The 24200-nt window shown below is 43.7% G+C and overlaps 1 protein-coding gene across 5 annotated transcripts in view; it reads left to right on the forward strand.

The window, feature by feature from the left end:
- The first annotated feature begins 11795 nt into the window (after nt 1–11795).
- EDAR (ectodysplasin A receptor) overlaps nt 11796–24200 on the forward strand; it is a 97981-nt gene continuing 85576 nt past the window's right edge. The window contains exon 1 of one of the 5 annotated variants that reach the window (XR_003046997.1): nt 11796–12218. The gene's annotated coding sequence lies outside the window, so the exon portion shown is untranslated. The remainder of the gene's footprint in view (nt 12219–24200) is intronic. The other 4 variants (XM_025048487.1, XM_025048486.1, XM_006914246.3 and 1 more) reach the window with 4 other exon arrangements.

Below are 24200 nucleotides of genomic sequence, written 5' to 3' on the forward strand. Positions count from 1 at the left end.
AAGGGCATCTAAATCCAAGGTGGCAGGCATATATAAATGATCCTTTAAAAAAATCATGATTTGATTTTAATAATTAATAACAAAAACTTCTTGAATGTGATACTATCCAAAACTTTTATTTTTATAAGTCAGAGAAAGATAAATACCATATGATTTCACTTACATGCGGAATCTAAGGCACAAAAAGAACAAACTAATCAAAAACAGACACACACACACACACACACACACACACACACACACACAAAGACACATAAGAATACATTTATTTGCCAATCTTTATCTTTTGAATTTGGGTCAAGGCCTCTTCCTATTTCTTGCTGGTTTCTTTCTGAAAAAGCCACATACGTAATGCATCAAATTTGATTTTTCAGTTTGGGTTTCTTCAAAGTGCAGTTAGAACTGAAAGATACCATAAAGCAATCACACTATAGAGTCCTCTATATTTTTATAATTCCTCCCCCCTTCCCTCTACTTTGTCTCACAAACATCTAATTTAACAATCTTTTTTTTTAATCAATTCACCTTCAGCAGGTTTTCCAAAGTAGTCAACTTAATTTTTATTTAAAAAATATATTTTTCACCTGTATTCCCATTTTACTCATCACTTTGTGTAACATCAATTAAATACAACGTTTTAAATAATTTAAATAGGACATGTACTGGCCTAAAAAGGTTTAGGAACAAATCTAACACTTGGTAAGCATGCTTCCCTACTCTGAGGAGCACAGGTGCCTGGGCCATTCCTGCCAGGGGTGGTCAGCCCCCTGCACTCCCACCAGTACATTGATAGAAAAGTGTCACACTTCAGTCTAGCCAGTGGAATGGCAAGGTAGGCTAAGGAGCTTGTGCTCTCCCTTATTACCAATGACCACCAAGCTTTGTCTTTTGTACTTTTTTCTAAGGATAGCCATGGCTAGGCCAAAAGCAGGACCCAAACCCAGCTGAGGTCCATCTTCAGGCTGCCACACTTTATGCATGCATTGTCACCAGCAAAATGATCTTGTGCCTGTTTGGTCTTTATAAAGTTAAAACAAACAAAAAACTGCTGAGTATGTCAGAGAACACCAGTGCCCCGCAGGGTCTAGGTTTGTCCCACTCTGCCACATGTGCCATGAGTGGGATCATGTTAACAGCCTTCTGGCCAGTGGAACTGGGGGAAGCAATGCCTGCCACTTCAGGCCTAGCCATGGGACATGACAGGGACCTGTTCACGTGAACTCTGCACTTTCTCCCCTCCACTCCATTCGACGTGTGGACAAGTGCGCTGCCGTGAAATTCCTGGAGTGGGCCCTGTAGTTGCAAGAACCCAGGCCCCAGAATGACCAGGAGGAGTAGGCCCCCTCCCCAGTCTATCCACCTGTGACAGGAAAGGAGTTTACTGCTGAAACTCAGGATAGTTAAAACTGTCTTCAGGGGAAAATGCAATGATAATAGCCAATGGAAAGTATGGAGGAGTAAGCAAATCATGTGGCAGGTAGCCCAGTGCTCAGGCTGACGCTGACATGTGGAACCTGGTACCTGACATGAGGCACAACAAACGCTGGTGTAAGAGCTTTCTGTGCCATTTTGGGGACATGAGTACATATGAAAAGGTAATTCATACCAAATGTCAGTGTGTGCTTGGTGCCAAACAAGGGGAAGAGAGTGTTGTGGATCATGACTGTCCAAGAAGGCTTCAGAAAGGTGGCAAAACACAAAGTAATTCTGCGGTCTGAGTGGGAGGGAAGATGACATACCAGGCAGAAGGATGGGGATATCAAGGATGGTTGATGTTTCTGGAGATGGGAACGCCCCTGAGAGTTTAAAAGGCAGTTTGGGAAGTATTGGAAAGTTGACTGGAGAGGAAAGTCCAGGCTGTAGAAGATTTGCATTTAAAGGAATTTGGACATGCAACACAGGAAACACATTATAGAAAACTTACGAGCAGGGGAATGAAATTCTCAGTGTTTTAGGAAGATTAGTCTGGTAATAGGGTATAAACTGGATTAGAGAGAAGCCCTGGAAGAGGAAGGTTAATTAATAGATTACTCTAGTGATTCAGAAACTAAATTATTTGAGGGCAAGACCTGTGTTAATTCTGTTTTTTTTGTTTGTTTGTTTTTGTCCCAGTGGGCCTGGCACAACACATTTTAGGTTCTAAGTACCTAAAAAGTATTTCTTGACTTGGATTGGGATGAAGAGGGTCTTGACTAGGGTGAAGACCAGGGTCCTGGAAATCAAAAGGCAAGAAATTTTGGAAACCATTCACAAAGGGATCTGAGGAAGAGAGAGAAGAGAAAGTAAACTGCAGGCTCTGAATGTGTGTGAATGAGAATTAGTGATAGCATGTAAAATGGAGACTCTCCCAGCACAGAGTCATGGCCATAGGAGGCCCTTGATAAATAATTGTGAGGGAGGGATTAATGAACAGGGAAAGTTACATTAATAAAACAGAGAAAATGATAAATTTTCTTTTACAGATTTCAGATTTGAGACTATAGTAGACTATGCAGATTGAAATGACTAGTATGGGAGGAAAGGAAGCTCAAGGATGAAGGAAAGACAAATGAGAGATGAGAAATTCTCTTCAGGATGTGAGAACTGGAACCATGGGTGTGGATTAGCCCAAGGCAGAGAGTGGAGAGAGAACAGGCCCAGGAAAGACCCTTCCTTCCACTCTCTCCTCATTTCCCACTGCACCTTCCCCAGGGGTGGGAGCCACCTCCTAGTTTCCGATTCCATTCCCAAAGAAGACACTCAGTCTTTGGACTATAATAGCTTTTCTCAAGATTGAGCGAGTGTGGAAATCTCCTGGAGGCTTAAAACCCAGCTTACTGGGTCTCTGCTTCGGGAGTGGAGTAGAGCCCGACAGTGTGCATTTCTCACATGCCCCTGGTGATACCAATGCTGTTGATCTGGACCACGCTCTGAGAACCTTTGAACTGTAGGGAAGAAGCAACCTCCCTGAGCTCAGCTCCCATTCTAGTCTCAGGGCAGAAGCCTTAGGGAACTTCATTTACAAAGTGATTCCCAGGAGCTGCTGCAATAAAAAACCAAGTCTTCAGGGGCTTGCAAGCTTATTACCAAAATAATTTTATGTTCTTTTATAAAAATGTGCATACATCATCATTCAATTCAGAATAAACAAGATAAGAAGAGCTTATCTACTGTTGTATTTGTCATTAACTGCTGCACTTCTTTCAATGTCTGCCATTTGTCTTTGATGTCAGCTAGGCAAGACTAGAATGTCTGCCTCTCAGGGAAGCTGGGAGACCTCACAGCTCTGCAGGGCAGTGAGTGATGACAGTGCCAGCTCTGGCAAACCAAGAGCCAAACAAACAGCTCTCTGCCCTTGTTTCTTCCTATGCCATCGTGTCCATGCCCTGAGAGCTTTTTCCAATATTCCTTGTGAGCCCATTTTTATTCCAACATACAGAACAGAGTTGCTTGAATCCTCATCTAAGGAGACACAGGTGCTTGTTATGAGTCCTTGTTCAAAAAGAGAGCATTGAAGGAGGTGACCACACACCCGTCACTCACTAAATCTTGCAGAGATTTATTGAAAAATTGCTACTTTGTGCAAAGTGTTGTGTTAAGCTCAGAAAGACTTGTTCTTTGCCCTTTCGAGCTGACAGTTTTAAGGAAGACAGAAAAGCCAACACACTTTCCTGGCATCTAGAAAGCCTTCAATAAAGGGGCATCGTGAAGTATGAGCTTCATAGGTGAAAAAGGGTAAGAGCATTCTGAGCAGAGGAGCCACCATCCTCAGGCCCAGAAGTAGGAGACAACATGCCATAGCATTCTGCAAACTGAATATGCTGGTAGGACTGGAACGAAAGATTTTTATTTTATTCCACCAAAAACTCTAAGCCTAAGTGTCAGGCCCTATATTTAGAACATGATCAATGCCAGGTCCGAGAGCTTTGGGGGCCGTCGCCTGGTAGAGAGTGGTAAGTAGTAGAATGAACCTGGCTCCATGTGAAGTCACAAAGACAGGCCAGGCCAGGCTGTAAAGGGCTTGATGTACTGAGGCTTAGTAACTAAAGCAATGACCTAGAACTTTATCTCAAGGGCAATTGGGAGCTACTAAAGGTCTTAAACATAGTCTGGAATGAATCACAGAAAGACCATTGCTGCTGAGAGTGTAGGATGGAAGCAAGGAGACCATTTAGAGAGGCCGATGCAGTGGTCCAAGGGAGATGTGACATGAGTCAGAAAAGGAGAGGCAGGTGTGAGCCTTTTGCTTAACCCCTAACTGCCAAGGTCATGAGATACAAGGCACCCAAGGGTGGACAGCTTGCTGAAGGCATCATTCGAAAAGAAAGCAAGCCTGGGCTAGGAGGCCAGGTTCTCATCTGGCAGCTTGCTAAATGAGTTTGGCCTCCTGGGAGTATCACCTAGGGACAGAAACAGGAAGCCTTGGGGCTGGGGAGAGGTACAGGAGCCTCAGAACACAAGGAGCAGGAAATGGCAGCTGCCATCTCCCTGCTCTTGGATGGAAAACTGTTTTGTTTTTGTTTGTTTTTGTTTTTTGGCTTTGTGTTATGGGGGTTCAGAATAAGTCATCCCAAGATGTGCCTCAGTGGTATATAGACTACTTGGAGCTAAAGGCAATTTTAGTTTCAGGCTCAAGAAAAATGTCTGTCCTCCCATTAAATACCTAGAAGAATTTGAATTAGGGGCCTTATCCATAAGAGTTAATTAGAGATAGCATCTTTTGACCTATCTATAGGGCAGGGCAAACTCCTGTGTACTAAAATTCTGCTCTTGTCATCCTGCAATGACCCTTTGAAGTCCCTAAGGTGCATCACCTCATCCCTAGCTCGGGATGGCTTATACATCTCATTCTCCTTTCAATCTCTGAACTTTCGAGCATGTGGGGTCTCTGACTCTCCCATGTATGTATTAGACTTGGTTATTTTCTCTTGCTAATCCGTCTCATGTCTTTTTGATTATTAAACCAGGCAGAAGAAATTTGAGGGTAGAGGAAAGTTTGTTCCTTCCTCACAGTTGAGAGCTTCTCCAGAAAATTCCAAAAAGAAGACCTCCTGGAGGCAGTGGGGTAAAGAATTTAGGGCCAGTCCAGTGTGTCTTCTTTCCAACAGAGAGCCCAGGAGACATGAGGGCTCTTAGCAGCAGGGCCACAAGTGGTATGCCCATAGCTCCTGCAGTGGCAGGCATGTCCACTTTTCAGGCTCTCTCTGTCTCTCCTCCAATCCCTCTCTCCTGCCCATCGCTTTACCACCAGCTCAGCAAAAGCGAGATCTGCACAGGATGGCCAGGAGGCTAGACCAGCTCCCACTGTTGCTGCTTCCAGCCCTCCTAAGAGTCAAGCCTGGACCTGCGTCTCTCTGTGTCAAAGCTCCCCTGCTTTTCCTGTGACCCCCACTCCATCTCAGACAAGCCTTCATCACACAGAGGTCAGAAGGACCTGGTTCTTTCTGTGATTATCCCAAGGTGCTAAAGACCATGCCCCAGGGGCTTGTCCTCGAGTACTAATGGTTCCTGTGCTTGCAGTGAGAGCTTTTACTTTTATATTCACAGCATAATCATTGCCTCTGTAGGTTTTCTCATGTGAACCACTCATGTAGCAATGGAACTGCTGATCACCTTTGCTGGGAGTGAGAAATTCACCAGAACCAAACAGAAAACCCACAGTGCTGAAGGTTCTCCTGATTTGCACTTTTTCCTCTCTGGGGAAAGAAAAAAGATGTTGTTCTGAGGACAACATCATACAGAGTCCAGCCCCTGCTCCAGGGCCTCATGCAGCGCAGGGCCGGCATTCTCGAGCTCTAACCCAGAGGTCTGGTGTATGGGGTTGAGTCCTGACTCTATTCCTTACTCGCTGAGTGACTTGAGGCAAGTTACTCCACTACTCTGACCCTCAGTTGTTTTACCTAGAAAATGGGGTGATGGGTATGAATATCTCATAGGGCCGTTATGACAGTTATTCAAGTTTAGTAATGCAAAACTCTTAGTGCCTCGCACATGGAAGCCCTCAATAATGCTGGGTACTCATTATTATCATCATTCTCATCATTCTCATCTCTCTTCCAGTGCCCCTTCTCCACGAAGTCACCCTTAGTTTCCCAGTGGGAGAAATCCGTTCTGCCTTCGCTTTCACAGGACTTTGTTTGCATCTCTCCTTTGGCTCCTGAATCTTCTGCATCAAATGTATTATTTGCCAGCTCACCTCCCTGTCTTGCACTCCACATTCTGCCCTGACTCTGACAATGGCTGATAGGTCAGAATTTTTTGTAGGCAGCTTGCTCTGATGAAATCCTGAAGGTGAACCTCTTATAGCCCCCAACTCAAGCCCTCCTGACCTCTGCCATTGATAGAAGTTCACAGATTCAAAGTGTATTCATTTCTCTCTGTGATGCCCACTACATTTTTTGAAAGAATAAAATGGGAAATTTTGTGATTAAAAGAAAGTGCAATCTTTGCCTTTTAAAAGCCCTAAAACCCTTACTCATAGAGATTTCACAAGTCTTTACAAAACTTAAGGACTGAAAAGTGGATATAATGCAGCTTGTGCTTTTTGCCATCAGTTTTCCCATTAAAATACTTTTTTTTGTCCTCATTCTGATTTTCTTTTGCCTACCACAGCTTTTGAGGACAATGAGTTCATATCTAAGGTAGGTGAAAAGTAAGGACATACTCTATAGAATTAAGTGTCCCTCAAGAGCACATTAGCTCTTGTAAATTGATGATTCTTCTACCTTATAGATAACCTGCAAAATGTTCTGATAAATGTGATGAAACGCCAATTCATAAATTTTATTATTTGTAACCCAGGGAACAGTTAATTTTACATAGTTAGACTGTGGACTCATATTCCCTGGCTGTGAGTATCCACTGATAATAGAATGATAATCCCATGAACTACTAACCCCATTATCCCAAAGCCATGAATTATGGTAGAAAGATGAACTCGTCCACTGGAAGAATTAATTTGTTGGTTTTTAAATAAAGACATCAATATTCCATATTTCCAATCTGTTTTGCCCCTCTCTTAATTTTTCTGGTACAGTCTAAATAGGTTTTATAATTCTCTTGTGGTCCCCTTTATTAGAAAAGCATACTGCTCTGTACTGTTGAGCTAAATGACAATATTATAGGTTATAAAAAAGATTTAGTACTTTGAACCTTTGCACTATTCAAGCTCTCAAAGTCATTCTGGGTGAGGATCAATTTCAATTATACTTTTACTGCTTACATAATGGAAGCAGGTGGGAGCCAGCACAGGAAGGGCAGCAGAGAGAGCTGAGGGCACTAGGGCACTTGCCCTCTCCTTCCATTCTGCTCCTGACCTGGAGTTTTTCCCCCCACCCCCATCTGTTTCTCCATCTATGGCAGAGGGCTGGTACTCTTTGGGACCAGAGTCATCATTGACAGTTGAGTGCTCCAAACCCAGGCAGCCCTTTTAATAAAGTGTCCAGTGTGGGAATCCTGGGCAAATGAACAGTAAAGAAGAGCCAGACTTTTAATTCTTTAATTAGCAGCAGGATGTTGAGTATGGCAAAGTTTAGTTAAATAACCAAATGCAGAATCTTATTCTCCAAGAGAATAAAATGAGTGGTTGACTCTGCCTTTGACCTGGGGCATCTCATCCCATCTCATCTTCTGTTGCGAGGCAGATCACCCAGGCCTGCCAATGGCTCGCTTAGCCTTCCACCTTCCTGGGTCTACCTGACTTAAGACCAAGGGCCTAACATGTGCAAATGCTCCCCCAGACTCAGTCTCTCTCCTTGCTCACTTTGCAAGGGATAGAGGCTTGTTCCTCTCCCAAAATAAGTTTCCATTGTTTTTAAATCATCACATACTCGGAATAAAATTCAAGCCACGTTCCCTGGCCCAGGGGTCTCCACTGCCCTTCCCAAACCTGGCTCAGGCCACTGAAACCAGCGCCCTGCCCTTTAGCCACAGGTTCTCTCTGTTAAACGGCTTCTCTCAGGACACCTGGCTCTTTTCCCCATGCGGCCTTTGCACCACTCCTTGTTTTACCCTAAAACCCTTTTCCCTCTTACTCTGCCAGCCTCCGCTCTTCTTTCTCAGATCAATGAATCCTGACCCCCTCGATTAGCCAGAGCGCCACCCTCACACACGCTCATTCTCCATCTGCTAACTGGTCTCCTTCGTACCACCTAACTCCGTTCTATTTCAGGTGTCTGTTTGCAAACCGAGGCCCTGTGCAGGACCCGCACCTTTAGGATGATATCATGAGACTTTAAATTACAAATCTTTATTTTCTTGTCTTTTCTGCCAACAGAGCTCTGATAAGTGGGGGCAACAGGGGGTCTGAGGTAATCCTTTAAAAACTAGCTAGCCTATGCTCTCAGGGACCAGTGCAGTGGCCACCAGAGGAGCTGAGGTCCACGCATCTTCCTAGAATAAGGGAAGAGCTGAGCCAGGACGGGCCTGAGGAGCCTGCTGTCCTCAGCCCTGGCAGGCAGGGGCAGGGTTCTCCTGGAAAACATTTCCAGTTCTGCTCTAGTTCCAGTAGAGATTCAAAGGTGCAAGTTCCATGCCATAGACAGAGCTGTGGTCATTTTATTTCAAATAAAAAAAAAAAATGCATCAAATACTCATAAGCTATCCTATGATTTGAGCAATATAATTTCTTGGAAGGAACTCAGGGGTCACCAGAAGTATAATTTGCTATGGTGAGTTACGAGGGAAGGGTAGCTAAATGTCAGGGTCAGCTTCCAGGAAAAAAGTGTCCTCATTTGGTGTATTTGGTCTGATGCTACTTTTTAAGACAGTAATTAGATAATAGGAAACTGTCACCAGCAGATGGTACTCCCCACCCAAACAGCCAAGACACCTCTACCCCTTGTCTGCTTAGCAACTCCAGAAAATGTATTTCACAGTTATTTGAAACAGAAGTACAGTTGACCCTTGAAGAACATAGGTTTGAACTGTACGGGTCCACTTATTTGCAGATTTTTTTTTGCAATAAAAACAGTTGTTTCTTTGTATCCATGGGTTTTGTATCCTTGGATTCAACCAAGCCCATTTCAAAAACAGTATTTCGCATTCCCAATTGCAGATTTCGAACTGCAGATCAAAAATACTGTTATCGATCTGCAGTTGGTTGAATCATGGATGCGAAGGACAACTGTAGTTAAGATTTGGGGGAGTCAAAAGTCATACATGGATTTTTGACCACGAGGGGGTCTGCCATACAGTTGTTCAAGAGTCAACTTCTTAATGCCAGAGATTTTGACTCTTTCTCATTGTGGTATCCTAGCACCTCAAATGGTGCCCAGCTTCCAGAGGTACTCAATATGCATTTGCCGAACGAATAAACAATGCACAAACACATTAATATAGAAGAATGCTATTTTGATGGAAGAAGTAGGTATCACGGGTTTTCTTCCAGCTTACCCAATATGACATTAGTAATTAAGACTCAGATTTTAAATAATGATGACTGGACTATGGCTTGGTTTTACTCACTGGAAATTATCAAATCTGCTAGGAAATCATTTCTCTTAATGCATGTATGTTTTCTACAGGTATGGGAGTCCTATTGAATCTCTATGACCATTTGTAAAGTTGTGGCTCAGTGAAGCTGAGACCTGGGGCCTGCCTTTCCTGTAGCCTCAGCCCTCTGCTGGGTGCCTCCGCTGGGCTGTGCATCTGTGCACATGCCATGCAAGGGGAGGACCGGCAAGTCTGGGCTCAGTTATGTGCGTGAAACGTGTGTTCGAATTACACTGCATTCTCCACAGCCCGAGGAGACTCCATTTACCCAACCATGGTCTGCAATCTTGATTCATGTTCTTATTTAAAAATGCTATTGATAACCTTTTGCTATTTCAGCCTTAGTCTTTTAAATGCACAAAATAGAAAATCTGGTGCCTGGAGCTCTGGAGCCTTAAATGATGAGGATAAGCAATAACCTCTCTTGTTTCATTCTTTCTCTTAATCAACTGAATTAATTCATATACTCATCTTTTTGGATATGATGACTGTGAAAGTTTCAAGTATAACTATCTACAACTTTTCTCAAAGGCATAATGTTCTAGATTTTTTCAAAGAGAAAAATAAAACCTTTGGCTTCTACTACTACATCCATAGTCTGTGTCCATTCTAATTTTTTCTCCTGTCTTTTTCCCTATCTTTTGGCAATATTAGTGTCATCATCTCTCTTTGGTAAATGTAAAGTCACCATTTAATTTCCAACAGAAAAAAAAGTTATACCTAAAATAATGCTCATACTTGAACACACTTATTAAAATGAACATGTCAAAAAGTCAAAATTATATGCAATAAAACAAAGTAACCCAGAATAGCTACTTTCTATTCGTTTTCCTAGCTTCCTAATTTAATACGTTTGGTAACTTCAATTTATCACACACTCTCAGTTTGGGCTTAGCATGGGCAATATAAATGACAAAGCCTGAAAATTCAGGTTAAAATTCTCATTTGGGAACTTACATTATCTGGGTGAATCATCCACACTGGCCAAGTATATTGGCAATATATGGGGCATGAAGAATTGAGGACTTTTTGGACTTTACAAATGGCTTCCATGGAGCTGTGACAGTAATGTCAACTGGCATATAAGGGACCTCCCTTAGGGTGTGACCAGAAAGCTCCAAACCACAGAACTGTCAGCCACAACTGCCTCTGATAAGCCCCCAAGTACAGGGGCCGATAAGCATGAGGACTTACCTTATAAAGTCAGTATAAGCTGAACACCCTAGACAGCGCTCAAGCCTGACTTGAGAGCATCATGGAGGGGTGTTGCTAAGAGCCAAAAATCCTGACCTTGTGCTGGTTGTAGCCGCTGGCTTGGGACCAATGCGCAGCTATCAGCACCACCAGTCAACAGAGCTCACTTTGGAGACGCTGAGGTCTTTCATCCCTTTGCTCTGTCTCATAAGACTCTCTGCTTCCCCTCTCTGTGTTGTGTGTTAACTTGCATGGGTACTTGATGGGTTTATCTGAGAAGGTTCCCCTCAGTAAACTTGGCATTGTGGAAAGACGCAAATGCATGTGTTCAAGGGTGTTACTTTGGTAGCTGCTTTCTTTCCTTGCTCGAGACAGGTAAATAGGTTCTGCTCAACCTTTCTGGAGACAGAAAGTCTTTAATTTGGGATCTTCACAGGTGTCCTACACATTTGTCTGTTTCTTTCTCTCTTAAACTGTTTCTAACTCGTGCGAATTACACTGTATGTATCCAGGGCCGAGAGGACAAGATGGAAGAGGAGAAGGATAGAAATCAGTCCTGGAGGAGCCATTCTGCTCCTCGTGTGTAGGTGGGATTGGAGGAGTGAAGGGCATGAGAAATTACATTCTTTGGAAGGATGGGTTTTTTTTCCTAATCATTTCACTTTTGAGAAAGAATCAACTGATGCTGAAAGGCAACTTTCAAATTGTGTTTCAAATATCTTCCTGATTATCTAGTTATATGAGATACACACACACACACACACACACACACACACATACAGTTATCTGGAGTTAAATGAAGTGTACGTGATAATGTGGGGTGTATCATACAGGGTGTATATGGTTGTTTGAAGTTACATGGGAGATATATGGTGACTTGAAGCCTGCAGTGGATGTGGGAGGTGGGCAGAAAGGAAGGCAGAAATGTGCCAGCATGTTTCAAAGCTGAATGGATATAACAGCCTTTGGCCATCTCTGTGGGGGGTCCTTGGGGAACACATTTTGATTAATGGTATTTTAATGCTAATTTAGCTTTTTAGCACTCCAGCGCCCAAAGGCTCTGGTCGTTCTGATAGAAGAAAGACTTCCTCTCCACAAAAACAAATCAATGATTTTACAGATTCCAACTGGTGTCTTTCAGGGCAGGAAGTTAAAAGCCAGGTGTGTGCATCTGGGCAGGCTGCAGAGGGGGCTAACCTGCAGAGCAAGGTGCCAGCATCGCCAGTGCTGGGAGAGGCCTCTAGATGGTGCAGGTGAGTCTGCAGCGAGGGAAAGCCCCTCTGTAAGGCTGTTTCCAAACTCGCAAACAGGACGGGAGCAGTCAAGGAAGAGTTCCCGGGAAGCCCTTTGGAACAGAAGGAAAGTGGGACTGACAGCAGAGAGGTGCCTCGCTCCAGGCAGCTCTGCCGGCCTCCAGCATCTGCTTCTGAGAACTCTGCCGAGTGGCCACCTGTGAAACCTGGTGGCCCAAAGCAGGACCGTGCTTGGCTCTCTTCACAGACCATCTTCCATCTTCTGCTTGGATTAGAAACTGACCCTCTAACAGCGTCCAGGTAAGCTTTGGTCCATCTCTTTGGTTTTCTAAACTATTAGGCTGTGGATGAGACTGAGGTGTCAGGGGCTGCAAAACAGCCTGGGTACATTTTTGAAATGCGTGTCATATTTGGGTTGCGTTTGAACAAGCTTTCCCGATTACTGTACGTCTGTGCTACCAGTTCTAAGACCTGAGATTCTTCCTTTGTTTTCAGGAAAACATAAGAAAACCCATTTCACTATTTGGCTAGTGAGCCAAACTCTGTATGTGCTTAGCAAGATTTAAGATTTGGCTATAGGACAATGGGTGTCTCCAAGAGAGCACGAAAGTGTGTTTCTCCGGTTTTCCCCCAAGCCTGGTCACAGGAAGGCAAGCAGCAGCTGGGACTTTGGCTGGGCTCTGTACCTGCATCCCATCCTGAGTTCCCACAGTGCCCTAAGAAACCTTTCAGGTGCAGTTGTGAATCAAGTCTGAGGCCCAACGTCATGACCCCCCAGTTGGGGGTGTGTGAGGGGGTGTGTATGTATTTGACGATCAAGGCTTTCGCTTCCAGCCAAGAGGTTCCTCTAAATGCTCCGACAGATCTCGGAATAGTTTGGACTCCTACACAAGGCCTGGCTCTGATTTCCCAACATCCTACAGCAGTCGCTCTTGCACGGCGGGGCTAGAGGTATCAGGGGAAGGAGAAAGGGGGCAGCGGGACAGAGAGGACAGCAGGCGAAGGTTCGAGAGAGACAATTAAAGCAATAAGGGGTGGAGAATGAGATGACAAATCAGCAGGGGAGAAACCCTGTCAGGCGGAGGAACTGGACAGTTAGTGGGACACGGGGATGTGAGATGATGGGACTGAAGAACAGAGAGAAGATGGGGAGCAGACGAAGACCAGCCCCCTTCCTCTGCTCTCCAGCTAGCCACTGTGCTGTGGCTCTGAAGTTGTACCTTTGAGATACCTCTAGCCAAGAATGAAACTGCAACAAATTCAAAATAATAAAGAGGCGAAAAGCCATAATAGATTAAAGGAGAAAAGGAATCAATTCAGGTAATTAAGATAGAGAATATTTCTCGCCTGACTTTGAGCTCTGAGATTTCTAAGCCATATCCACTTACGATCTTTGAAGTTACATTTTGACAGAGCCCACCATAAAGAGAGTTACTTATCAAAGCTGAGAAATTAGCATTTGTCCTGAGGATGGTCGATGTGTGCCCTTTGTCACTGGAGAAGATTGGGGGCCCCAGTGACAGTCAGCTGAGGTCTCTGCTCTCTCCCCACCCTTGCGTGAGCCAGGCTGTACTTTATTAATGGCACCTTTGGAGGGTAATCTTGGAAGCACATGTTTTGAAGAGAAAAGAGCAAATAAGATTTCTCTGAATTGTTTGATTTTTACTCTCTGGGCACTACCAAGTTTCTAAAAGTAAACAGGGTCTTCACTTTGTTGATGACATGTGTTTACAAAGCTCAGAAGTATCAGGAGCCCACCCTTGTCTCTTCAGTGCCGTCACGCCCCCGAACCTAGCACAGTGCCTGCCACAGGCAGCAGCCCAGGGTTTGCTTAGGGAAGTGAAGACAGACCTGGTATTACTCCTCGACTTCCCCATTTCAAGGGTACAAAACCAGGTTGACTCTTTTAATCGGGGTGCATCTTCTCATCAAAGTTCCGTAGGTCTCAAAGGACCACACGTAGACAGAAACCAGGTCACCTGAGTCTCCTTCAGGTGAGTTCAGGTGAGTGACTTTTGTGGTTTCCAAAAAAATTGAATTCATTCTCAAGGGAATGCCCAGGAACCCAGCTTCAAAGACTCAAGAAAATCTGATATTCAAACACAGTAGCTGTAAACAGGATGGTGTTCTGGAAGCCAGCCCTATGATCAAACGGCTCAGCCCCTCAGGTGGGTTCCCTCCCGTCCTACTCAGTGTCCTGCCTGCCCACCTCTTAGCAGCTTTCCTTCTGGCCCTGGTTTTCTCAATTATCCCGGAGATACCTGCCTGCTCTTTCCTTTGATGCTGTTTTAGGCTCTGCCTAGGTAATTCTACCCTAGGTAATAGCATAATTAATTAACTTACATTAAGCTCACTTAGTGCATTAGATCAATTAGGAAACAAAGACCCATCGCAACCTACGTTGCTGTCCTTGAGTTCACGTATTGTGGATAGGAGTTTATATTCAATCTCCAATTATTATTTTCTTAAAAAATAAAGCAAGCCATACTATTTGCTGGCCTCTTGTCCTCATCAGAGGCCAGGGCTAAAGAGGAAACGTTCTGTTTCGTTCTTTGTGAGCCATCCCAATAAAGGATTGGCAATCAAAATATTGGAGTAGAAAATATGAAATTGTTGTTTGTATATAGCCTAAATATAGTCAAATAGAGATGATATCAAGTGGTTCAATCTAATATAGTCTAGTACCTAAGAGAAAATTTCAAATGGCTTTTAGAAATCAGGAATCCCAAAATAATTCCCCTGTTAGTACAAACAAATGAGCATGAACTTAATTTTTCATGATTGTCTGTCATAAGGTCATCACAAAGCATTGTCCACGGGCTGTTAGAATCATAGAATCAAATCCAAGGAAAAAGCTTCGCCTTGGGTTTGGCAGGAGGGTGGTCCTACATTTCATCAAATAGTGTATAAAGGACTACTATAATCCAAGGTGTCCTCTGTCCCAGCATCCTCTCTAACACATAGTGGGCACTCAGTGAAAACATGTCCAATGAATGAATGGGACCCTTTGTGTCAAAAAAAGGTCACCAGTTGTTCTAATCACACAGTGGGGACAAGGGGCTGCCAGAACACCTAAGTACCCTAAGTCAACGAGCAAACAAATTCCAGTTAGCAAATCTACTCTCTCTGGGTGCGATGACACGTGTTATTTCTTAAAGGCTGGGTACCCGAAGATGTCAAACACACTGTTTGGATACATGGTAGAACAGATACAAGCTGGTGAAGCTGGAGGCTCTCATCCTCTGCCCAGGTCCTCCTAAAGTTCCCAGAGGCCTGTGCACATAGCTACATGCTTAACTAACCAGGAGGCCTTTGTTTTCCATTCCCGACAAATCAGAGCACTGTGGAAAATGGATGGGTGGTAATGAACCTTGTATAGGGAGATGGATTTGCATTGATAGCCACAGCTGTGCCACCCAGCGAGCTCATGTCATCTCAAGTCACTTCACCAGCCAGGAAATCAGACTGTGCTCTATACATGGCAGGAAGGTGCCTTGGCTTGTGAATCCTGATGGGATCAGTAAGCAAACCAGTCACAGCCACAGTCGTGTTGTCGTTACTAATAACAGTGAGGCCCGGGGTGCATGGAAGCTAAGCTGAGCTGTGGTATCTCCAGATCCCTCAAGATTAAGACTATTTAATGATACTATTAAATGTGTGGATATAAGCAACCAAAAGGTGAGCCCAAATACTGAAATAAGACATTAGTCTCTTGAAAATAATAGGGAGATAATTCTGCCAACAGCATTCTAATCCTGATGTGAAGCACTTTCTTAGGATATAAAGAAAGACACACAAATCTAGAGTGCAAATGAAAAATGTGAGGTCAGTTTTGACAACTATCAGACCATTAACAAATCTTTTCTCTTAAAATGTTGCCATATTTTCAATTCCATATTCCTTAAACTTCATGCACAGGAGAGACAAGGAGGTAGAATTTCACACTGGTTTTAATATACATTCATTCATTCAACAAATCTTTTCTGAGCCTCTGCTGCATGGCAGGCACTGTCCTGGGTATAGTGACACAGCAGCACCGTGGGTAGTGAGAGCAAACACCCCGCATTGTGAAACCTAGTACAAAGAGAAGCTGTAATACACAGATGTGAATGTTAATTTCAGAAAAGGGAAGCCGTAATACACAGATGTGAATGTACAAGGAGAAGCCGTAATACACAAATGTGAATGTTAATTTCAGAAAAAATCAGTGCCATGAAGAAACAAATAAGCAGAGCAAGCAGAGAGAAAGTGCTTGGGATAGGTTTAAGGGGAACCTCTTGAGAAGATGACATTTGAGCAAAACCTAAATGAAGCGAGAGAATGAGCCAAGCAGAGGCTCCAGAGTGGCAATGAATCTGAGGTGTCCCAACACCAGCAGGGAGGCAGTGTGGCTATAGCAGAGGGAAAGGCGGGAAGAACAGGAGGAGACAAGAATGGAGAACCAGGAGCTAGGCAAGCTGGGGACAGAGACCACGGTTAAGTCTAGGCTTCCATTTAGGGTGTTGGGAGGACAAATAAAACTATACATTGACTCAAGGCAGAAGTTCAGCTGCAATTGTTCATGCCTCATGTCATTCTGGAACCATCGGTGCCCACAGCACACCGGCTGTTATATCTTGAAATCTACCCTGCCGGCACCTCCACGAGTCAGATCTCCAGGTAGCCTTTTCCTCAGAGGGCTAGTCTGGCAGCAGGAGAAGTTGGCAGGACAATGGAATGATCCCTTTAAATCCAACATCTGTTCTCTTTGCAGTTAACAAATGGCAAAGGGGCCCTTTCTGAGAAAAATTTTAAAGACTCCAACTTGAAACACATGCTTACATTTTTAAAAGTCTCAAACTACAAAGAAAATGCTTAACATTCTTAGAGAGTCAGACATTGTCTTCTATCCCTTTGCAGTCCTACCCAGTATTCCCACAGGCAACCCAGAGCCCACAGCCCTGGCCAGCTCCATTCACTCCCCATTTCTCACTTGGAGAGATGGAGAAGTACTTGCTGATGTTGGGAGCGAGGTGGGGTTGAGCAGACAGAGAAGCACGGACAGGTTCAGTTAGGAAGCCTCCTCTTCCGAGAGTGCCACAGGGGAACAAATTTGGAGATCAGTTTCACACCCTGTTTGGCGTTCCAGAGCTGTTCCTGACTGTGGCACATGGCCCTTGTGGAACTAGGGAGAACCCGGCTGCTCTGCCCCATCCAGCATGTGACTGCCAGCACCTGCCAAGTTCAATTTCCTTTCAAGTTACAGGACCATGGAGATCAGTCGGGCAGGAAGTCAACCGAGGGGAAGAGACCATGTGTCTGAGAAACCCAGGGCAGTGAGAGCATATAGGTGGGTCAGGAGGGAGGAGTTGGGCATCTGGCCAGGCTCCTGACCCTGTAAGGAAGGCCCAAGACCCCAGAGGGTAGTCAGATGGGATGCAAATGTCTATTGGTTTGGTTGATTTTGTTTACCAGGTATGTATGGTTTTATGGTTTAATAGTTTGGTTGAGGCTCTGTGTTCTTGCATAACAAACATTACTTCTGGCCCAGAAAAAAACCTTAATCTTTAAAAATAATGAAAAGCACTGTACTATCTTAAAGGCATCTCAGAGGATTCTTCAAGGTTCATTTTCCTTTAAGATTTAGTCCTCGATAATGGCTGGCGATGGCTGTTCCTAAAAGTTCCTGTCCATAATGAGGAAAATCGATCAAAATGGACACTTGGGGGATGTGGCTGTTTAAATGCACCAAGAAAGGGAGCGGCAGCAGCTGGGTGCAGAGCAGCATTTGAATGGCACAAGTCAACTGTGCATCATTAGACTTGCAGAGTGTGGTTTTCTGCTGATAGATTCCTTTATAAGCTACAAAATTTAAATTCAGCAGAACCCTTTTTAAGCTTTAGCCATTCTTAGATTTGGAGAGAGAGATCCATCGCTAAGATATGTGAATAGACTGCAGTCCTCTGATCTCTCCAGGTGGCCTCTGGCAGAGGCCAGTCCTTTTCCTACGACCACTGCGAGCTGAGCAAATGTCTTGGTCTTCCTTTAGCACTCATGTAAGCAATTTTGCTCCTTGTTTTGTGAACAGAGGAAACCAAGGCAGGGATGAGATGTTCCAGTGCCTTGAGACACTTAGTTTGAGTCAATCTGAAAACCAAGAGACCAAGCTTTCTGCAAAATTGCTGCCAGTTGGTCTTCACTTGAAAAACATTATCCAAACAGACCACACACAGCTCTCTGATTTGACTTCTAAGATTGGCATATAACAGAGAAATGGCGCACGAGAATATTATTATGATGGTTATCGTAGTTGTTGCTTTTGAAGGCAAATATTTATTTTATGAAGATTGCAAAACTAAGAACAGTAGAATGTTGAGCTCCTCCTTGTGTTTACAGAGTAAACAGAATTGAGACACTGACAAATGCAGTGTCCCTTTTTCTCTGAGGATCTGGCTGTTTGCCTCCTGCGGTATCAATTAAATAAGAGCAGGGGCCGCTGGAGATGCATGCCCCGGTCGGCTGAGCATCCTTCCACTCGCCCTGGTTCTAGTCAGGAGGTCGCAGGCTCCCTGAGTGTGGGCTGGACAATGGGTTCGGGGGTCTATCCTTTCTGATCACCCTGGTGGCCTGAAGAATACTTCTCCAGAGCCTCTCTGGATGTTTTCTTCGTTAAATTAAAGAGGCCACTGCATTTCCCATAGGATCATGTGCCCAAATCTTGCTCAAGTTTTTATAAGAAGATCTAAAAGAAATAGAAGAAGGCCTGGTTCCTGTTCTCATAGCCCGTAGTATCAAAAGGAAGAAATAGTAAAAATAGCACATATTCACACATGAACAAAAAGACATATTCACATAAGAAATAGAAATAACAGCACTTAGCATATTGCACTGCATTATAATTAATCTCTTCAACATCTGTGTCCTCCATTACCTGTAGTGCTTTCTTCGAGGACAGTGACCATGTCTCTATAAGGAGTACCCTTCTAGTCTCTAGTATCTAGCACATGCATGGCACATAGTAGGCACTCAATAAACATTTACTTAAACCAACCTTTAGTGAACACTTATTACCTTCAAATGTTTTCATTTCATTTAATCTGCCTAACAATTCTATCAAATAGAGACTATCACCACTGTTTCACAAATGTGCAATTAAGGCTCAGAAAAGTGAGGTGATTTGTCCAAGAGCTCTCTCCTCGTAAATGGCAGGACTTCAGCCCAGGTTCATGGACTTCAACTTGGTGTCTTTTCCATGAGCTCCTTCAGAGATCAGATCTGGGATGAGATGTGCTTTTACAATCAGATTGAAGTTTAACTTTATGTCATGTTCATTTCAGGAACAGAGTACAATTTCTACCTAGACAGATGTCTAAAACCACAGACATCTCTGGGCTCCCCAGATACCTCAGCAGACACCCTCGAGCCTGCACAGGTGTTTTCTTGGGCAGTCAGGTGGTGGCAGCGAGGGCAGAAAACAGAACGTTCTCTTCTTCTTTCCCCAAGGCCAAGAGCAGACCCAGCAGCTTCACAATGGTGGTGCAGGGACTCGAGACAAGCCATATCTATTTCAACTTCAGTGGCCTTTCTTCTCCTCTGATGTTGGGCTGGATGTGTCCTATTGGGGTTGGATTAGAGTGGGCATGGCCCAGGAGGTAGGCACAGCCTCAGGAGGCAGCACAGCTTGGGAAGGGATCCTGAGGACAGAGGCAGTATGAAGGGTGAGTAGGAGCACAGCCTCTAGCCTCCAACAGACATGGACCCAAATCCTGGCTCCTCCATTTGCTAGTGATTAGACTTTGAACAATCGTTGGGTAAATTCTCTCAGTTCCCTGGGAAAGAATAATAGTACTCACCTCATGGGGTTATTGTGTGGAATTAAGTGAGATGAAGCAGGTAAGCACTTAGAACAGAACAGGGGCGCACTGTAAGTCCTGACAGTATTCTGTATGTACTCATGGACAGAATTTAATATGTCAGCTAGGCCTCTTCTTATCACTTATTCACTTTGGTTTCATGAAGATCAAGTTCATCTGATGTGTCCATCTTTCCCTCAAGTAACCTATCAATTTGGCCCAGATCCCGAATACCAATGGGACCCTGCAGTTAAGGGGCAGCTACACCGAGGAGGACAGAGCAGGGTCTAAAAGCCCTTTGGAGCATGGCATCTAGTAGCCACCCCCAACTAGTGACACCCCTACCACACTCTGGCCACATGGCCTTCCTGATGCTCCTCAGAGAAGCCTCAAGATTCTGCAGCTGCTGTTCCTTCTGCCCCAAATGCTCTTGCCCAGGATTTCTGTTTGTCTCATTCATTCATTCCCATCGGGTCTCTGCTAACAAGTGATCTTATCACAGAAGCCCTCCCTGGCCCCACTCATATAAAATATCAGCTCTGCCTCCCCCCTCCAAAAAAAAAAAAAAAACTGCTGTGTATAGCATTGACCACTAGAAGACTTACTATACATACAATATAACATAAGTATGTTATATGTATCATAATATAAGTATCGTATGTGTGTCAGCCAACTTGGTGGGTAAACAACAAATATTTGTTTAAAAACATGAACCACTGCAGAGCTCCCAGGCAGGTGAGCACAGCAGAGCTGGAGAGGGGGTTTCCTCCTACGTGCTTGAGACCCTCACGGGGAAGTTTCACTCTCCCTCCCCCGCAGAGGTTTCGGGATGTGACTCAGGAGACTTCCTGGGATTCTTTCATTGCAGACCTGTCTGAAATCAATGAAGCAAATAGGTAAGAGGAGAAAATGAGCTGAGGTTAAAGAACAACTAGGAGACATCGACACAGTTGGGTTTCAGGTTAAGAAGACAGGAAGTTGTGAGTGACTAATTCCCTCACCCTATGCCCACTCCAGGGAGCCTCACAATGCCTGGTGTTATTAAGTGCAAGTGTCCACAGCTTGCATATCACGCATACTCACAGCAAGCCTTGGAGGCAAGTTACCTTGTCTCTGTCACAGGTGGTAGGGCTGCAGTCCCTCCCCCACTCCACCTACCCCCAGTTCCCACAGACCCATAGAGTCCTTGCCTCCCAATGTGCCGCTAGTCAGAGCTCAGGCACGGTCGGGGGCCCATCAGGAAACGGTTCATGTAGGATGGTCAAAATGAAGAAACTTTATTCAATGGATCAGTAATTCTAGAGGTGAGCAAGGTGCAGGAGCCACGGCTTCTCCTTCTTGAACACACAGTAATGGCTTTTGGCCTATTGACTGCTGTTGCCTAAATTCTGCAGGAATCCTGTGGATCTTCAGTTCTTGCCATCTATATTCTCCATCATTAATCTAACCCCAGATAAGGAGGCGGAGGTGGCTTTTCTTCCCCACAACCCTGTGTCTCAACAGACTTCCTCAGCTTCCTCTAGCCCCTACTGCCATCTGCCGTCTTCCCACCCTAAGGGATTTCTTTCCCACCCTTCCTGCACTCATTCCCATTTATCAGGTTTTGGATAAACATCTCTTCTGAATTGTGCAGTCCCTGCTCCAGAATTCCTGGGGAGGGGGATACTTTACAATCACTGCTCCCCACCTCCCATCCCCAGCTGCTTTGGGGTGCTGTGAGGTGTATGTGCGTGAGTCTGTGAAATGCAACAACCAAAATAGCTTGGAATGTGGCTGGGACCAGGCTGAGTAAGTGGGAGAAGTAAGGGGCTGAGGATATCTTAGTGTGAGTCCCCAAAAAGGAAGATGTTGGAAGGGGCATAGGTTCACTTAACAGAGACAGCAAATCTGGCATTCACCTTCCCCAACTGTATGGTACATTCACTTCCTGCGTACGCGGGGTCTAAGCTGCAGATTCTTTCTTAACCACCAGCAGGAAAGGTCTGTTCCTTAGGCATGAGTTAAATAGTTTGAGAAAATGATAAAGAAAAGCAGTGGAAGGTAGAGAGGGGCCTTGGCATCATCGGATGGTTCAGCGTCTCTGAGTTTTAGGTGAATCTTGTTTTCTACACCACCGAACATTTTTGAAGCCTTACTGAGTAGACACCTGAGCCCTCATTGGAAATGGAATGTCTGTTCCTTAGGCACCCCCTTCCTTTATGAAAACTCGAGGGTTAATGGTTTCCTTTTGGAAAGCTTTCAAATTGTATTCATTTGAGTTTCCATTATCAGCTTCCTTCTGCTCTGCCTGTGGATTACTCTCCTGTTGGGTTTAATTTAACCAGATTTGCAGTTGTGCTAACAAAGTCATTGATGCCCTCCTGCTTTCAGAATGTAATTTTCTGTCTTTTCTCTGGCTTTACTGATAGACTGTCTCTATACTGAAACTCTCCCGGCGTTGGGCACTATTTGGTGTTCCTATTTCTTCAAAACTCATTCCCTCTAGCCGTACTTCACTGCCTCACAGATTCTAACAAGTTAGTTCTGATATTTGAATAGTAAAAATTAACAATATATAAAATCACTGTTCAAAACAAACAAACCAACAACAAAAAATGTGCTTCTGCTAGTGCCGTCAACATCAACATCTTTTAGGGGTTCTGTGTGTTTCGTAAATATGAAGATCCCTGGACCGTGAAACCGAGTCTTTTTAAAAATGTTACAAACATGCAGGTTAGCAAAGAATCCAGAATCTTCCAAGTTCAATCTTTTAAGAAGAGACCTGGACATCAAATAAGATAGCAATTATTGGGAACTACCGATGTGATGGTCATTCTAGACCCAAATTGTGTATTCTAGCCCTTCAAACACTGCTCCTCTACTCCGCTTAGATCCTCTGGTACTTCAGAGACCAATAATAGGTTTCAAAAAGATATGGCTCTTCTCAGTGAAGACAATAGCCCAGCAGTTCTTACCCAGAGGCTCAACCCACTCAGGCCAGCCTCTGGTGATGTTTGCTTACCTTCCTGAGCACATGCCCTCGGAGCAGGAAGAATGACTGTGCATTGCACCTCAGCTTTACTGGACAAAGACGGTTGGGGTTCCTCTATTAGAAATAGGCACCTTCAGGGGTGTTATCTGTATCTATAGATGCCATAAATCCTGTCTATACATAAGAATAAGCAGATGCCATTCAATTCTTTAGTTCATCATACAGTATGATGTCTTGCATTAACCCATTTCCCGTTTAGAAAAAAAAAGTTCAGCTCGCTGCCAGCATTAATTTAATTTTACATAAACATGCTCTTTGAGGCTGACGCAAATTTGATTGGTTTTCAATGTGACAATAAAATCAAAAAACTGTTCTTGGAGTCCTTTCTAAACAGAACTTGTCTCTAATCCTAATGTAACAGAAATGTATACATAAATCGGATTCCTCAAATGAATCTTCGGTAACGACTGTTTGAGAATGATGTTAACACCTTGTGTAAGAATTCAACATTTTCTAGGATTTGACATTTTCAGAGATTGAGAATTACTATATTTTGTAAATAGAAATACCACTGCTAAAAACAGAATGCTATAAATAGCTTCTTATTATGTCAGAAAGTAAGGAAATACTCAAAAATAAATGGGGTATGTCAACAGGACACAGGACCACCTGAAAGAGCTCCAGTTGTTAAAGCTGGAATACTTTTACAAATAAATAAATAAGAAAATATTGGATTATAATCCAAAGTTTAAAATAAATATCCACAGAAATAAATGATTGCATAAATAATTAAATGAATGAATGAATGAATGAATGAATAAATAAATGAATAACTAAATAACTAACTAAATAAATAAATAAATAAATAAGTTAATGAATGGAGAATGAATGAATGAATAAATAAATAAATGAATAACTAAATAACTAAATAACTAACTAACTAAATAAATAAATAAGTTAATGAATGGAGAAGAGACAAATCTTCCATACAAAAGAAATTGAAATAAATTATGTAGATAATCCCCTTTCAAGGAGGTGGAACGTAACACCCCACCCCTTGAGTGTGCCTGCTTCCTTCCAAAGAGGACAGTAGGGAATGGGCTGAAAAAGCCTAGTAGACACTGACTCAGCCAGGTGATCAAGGTCAGTATCAGTAGTGATAAATCATGTCGATAAAATGTACACTTGATATGTGATAAAAAAGGCATTTCACCTCTATGAGGGGTAAAAGATACTTTACTTCTTTCTCCCCCAAACTCATAACCCAGTCTCATCATGAGAAAAACATCAAATACAACTCAATTAAGGACATTCTACAAAACACTTGGCCAGTACTCCTCAAAACTGTCAAGGTCATCAAAAACAAGAGCATCTGAGAAACTGTCACAGCCAAGAGGAGCCTAAAGAATCATGACAACTGAAGGTAATATGGCCTCTGGGATGGGATCCTGGGACAGAAAAAGGACATTAGTTAAAAAC

This window comes from Pteropus alecto, unplaced genomic scaffold, assembly GCF_000325575.1.
Source record: "Pteropus alecto unplaced genomic scaffold, ASM32557v1 scaffold55, whole genome shotgun sequence".
Taxonomy (NCBI): domain Eukaryota; kingdom Metazoa; phylum Chordata; class Mammalia; order Chiroptera; family Pteropodidae; genus Pteropus; species Pteropus alecto.